The sequence below is a fragment of the Octodon degus genome, unplaced genomic scaffold (assembly GCF_000260255.1).
Source record: "Octodon degus isolate 3935 unplaced genomic scaffold, OctDeg1.0 scaffold00322, whole genome shotgun sequence".
In the NCBI taxonomy this organism is placed as follows: Eukaryota; Metazoa; Chordata; class Mammalia; order Rodentia; family Octodontidae; genus Octodon; species Octodon degus.
Window position 1 is genome coordinate 1,381,846 of NW_004524898.1, and position 3,515 is coordinate 1,385,360.

Sequence of the window (3,515 nt, forward strand, 5' to 3'; positions counted from 1 at the left end):
GGTGCTGGGGGATTGAACCGCGGTCCCTGTGCTTTGCTAAGCTTGTTCTAAGTAGGTGCTTTAGACCACTGAGCCATCTCACCAGCCCCTGAATTCTTTTTTTAAGTGAAATTCTGTATTATTTTTATTTTTTTATTACTATCTTGTCTTCTCTTTAAAAAATGGTGCTGGAAAAACCATTACAACTAATTCATCAAAATATGCTCACCTGAGTTGGAAGCGTCTGCACCATGAGGAAGAGGCCTTGCAGATTTCCATGCAGCTGGGTCGAGTTGATGAAGCTGTTCATTAGAAACCTGTCCCGGGGGGTGGGGGTGGGGGTGGGGCACAGAGCAAGAGGTCTGTTCAGTATGGGAAGGAGCTGGGATGTGACATCATTAAGAACTAAGGCTTTGTGCACACAGAGGACAGCACAGCGGCAGAGGATGTCATCCGGAACCTGCACCACTGGAAGTCGCACGGGGTGAGCTCCAATGTGGAAGCCAGCAAGAACAAGAGCAGAGCTTCAGCCAAGTTACACATGGGTAACATCAGCCCCACCTGTACCAACAAAGAGCTTCAGGCCAAATTTTGAGGAATAGGGTCTAGTCATCGAATGTGACATCGTGCAGGATTATGCCTTTGTACACACAGAGCAGGTAGAAGATGCAGTGGAGGCCATCAGGGGCCTCGATAACACTGAGTTTCAAGGGGGAATGTATGTGGGCTGAAATTCTAAGCTGGGGTTGTGCATGAGAATACAGACTTCATTGGTACCCCATCTCCAAGATGTTTTTGGCTCTGTGCATTCAGTCTTTCAGGATCCGTGGACATTAATTTACCTTGCTAAGTTCAGACCTCCTTTCTTTTTCTCTCCAGTGCCCATTATCCTCTTCTTGTGTAGAAGAGGATAATACTTGTGTAGCTTCCCATTTATGTTCTGTTTTCCCAGCAGGCCTCACTGTATGCAGAAGCTGTGGTGGGGCTGCCCTGTCTCCTACCTGCCTCTTGCCTCCAGAGTGTTGGATTTGGGAATGACCTCAGTGAGAGAGTCACCTCTGCTCTTGGCTTTCTTTTAGCCCAAAGGCTAGACCTAGAATTGGATCACTTTTATCTTACCACTGAAGTAAATGGTTTTTCAACTAAAGAAAAACGCTCACCTGTCTGTGTGGCTGTTCGCTACACTTCTTGCAGAACTCAGTTGAAGGAGGGGGTGCTGGCTATTCTAGCTGTTGGGGGGAAATTCTGTGGGCTTGACTCCTTATTAGCCCTGTCATCCTACAGCCACAGCAGCCATGTGAGTACTGTCTCATCCACTTTTTGCTTTGTTTTGTCACCTTCCACTACTCCATGGCTATGTATGTTGTGTGCTGGGTAGAGGGAAGCAGACTTCTGGCCTTCCTCTTTGGGCTAGGAGTTCCTTGACCTCCACCTTCTGGTGAACAGCAAGTCTTGTATGCAAATGATGGACACATTGATAGACTTTACTTAGAGGTAGTACCTTACACTTTGGGACATGCTGTGGAGAAGGCTCTACTATCTGGGCCTGTCGTACGTTGTGGGTCAGTGCCAAAAGAAACAAGAAAACGTGATGAGTATAGCTTCAGAGGTCTCACTGAGATTAGTCTCTCCCCAAGTGAGCCCAGAGCCTCAGAAGCATCTCACATTTACTGAGGGCTCAATGCAGGCTAAGGAAGGTGCATAACTACTTAAGTGAACACAAACTACTATCTCTATTGACTTCCACCATTTGCCTAACAGTAGGTCCACACAAATGCTAGCTGATAACACCCCAAACAAGGGATCAAAGAACAGGGTGCCAGGAGAAACTGTTATCTGTAGCTTTGAGTCCCAGCTTTCTGGGATTTACATGTGAGAAACAGCAGCTCTCCTTGGGCTCTGTCCATTGCTCCCTGCTCTCTTGGGACATTAGGCTTTTGTCTTATATCTATATTTCTATATGGGCCTCTCCACATTACATGCCCAGAGGTGAGATGCTGCTCCAGGTCCTCTTCACTCTGTTGCAGTTGTCCTATCTGTATGCCTCAGTTACTCTTCTCTCATTTCTGGGACAAATACTCAACACTTAAAATGAAGGAAAGATCTATTTAGCTCACAGTTAATGGAAGTTTTAGTTCATACTCAGCTCCAAGGCACAGTGACGCATGGCAGAGAGCAAAGGGAATGGTAGCAGCTAGCCACTTCTCCCTCCTTACACTGTAATGCAAATCACCTGCCCCAGGGCAGGTGTAGCATCCATCCCACAATAGAAGCCACCCCATGACTGCATGAAGCTTTGGGCAGACAACTAGACACAAACCATAACACTGTCTGATGAGGGGTTTTGGTTTTTTAAAAATGTATTTAGTACAGGGTCTACAATGTCTCTATACAAATCGGACTCATAGTTAATTTTCCTGTTTTCAGCCACCCAAGAGTTGGGATTACAGGCACATGTTATTATGCCCAGTCTCAATGTCTCAGCATGCCCTGCGGGTGGGGGGATGAGGGGAAGGGCAGAGAAGGGCCAGCATGGCAACCCTGGACCCTGCATCTGCCTAAGCAGGCCCTTTAATCCACTGAGTTATCTGGCTGGCCCTGAGGGTTTCTGTTTCTTGTTCCTTGTGGCAGAAAAGGGTAATGAAAACTCAAGACACCCACCTAGCTAACACATAGTGGAAGGGAGTGGTCTGCACATGGAGCACTTCCACAGCTCTCAAAATACTCCTCGGCTATGGACTGACCATGTCTCAGTCCTTTGGGTACTTCCAGGCCACCAAAAAAGTGGCTATAATCAAAGCAAGGCTGTGGGGTGTGCACACTGAAACTCTCGGGGCTTTTTTTCCTCTGGCTGCTGTTTCCACAGCCTCTGCAGAGAGAATGCTTACTTCACCATCCTACTGACTATGCCTATTGTCATGGCTGAGACCTGAAGAGCTACTTTGGCAAGTGAGCTCCCAAAAGAAAAGAACACAGGAGACAGGCATCTGTTCAAAAGGCAGGCAACAGTGAGTGCCGCCCGTCTTTATTGTTTGTACAGGTGATTATCTCATATTTACCCTCCACCATGTTAACCAGTGCACGGATAGTTGCCCACTACTAAATCATCTTTGTGTGACTGTTCCCCAGTCTTTGCCTGTGCTAGATATTGGGCTTGCGTCCCAGGATGCAGGCATTTATATTTTTGTACAAATATGCCACAAAAAGATTATTTCCTGAGCAATAGAACCATAATTTGCAAGTAACTTTATTGCATCCTAGGCTTATGTTCTTAAACTTGTTCGTGGTTTTAAACTTAAAACACATACATTAAGAGAACTCTTTCAGACTAAGAAATCTAAGTTGTCTTCCAATCCCAACATCAAAGGTACGATTAGCCTGTCAGACTCTTCTGATGCTGGGACCATTGCATTTGGCTTAGATCTCTACATATTAAATGAGGACACGGATTTGTAGTAGTTTATATGAAAATAATTTTGATGTTCAGGAGTAAACTTGGAAGTCCCAAATCACTGAGCTACACTGCAGAACTTCAA

General features: G+C 45.9%; 1 protein-coding gene across 1 annotated transcript in view; it reads right to left on the reverse strand.

Annotated features, from left to right (window-relative positions):
- Positions 1-3,515, reverse strand: part of LOC101563258 (zinc finger protein 709-like) — a 50,132-nt gene that overhangs the window by 5,865 nt on the left and 40,752 nt on the right. The window lies entirely within an intron of this gene.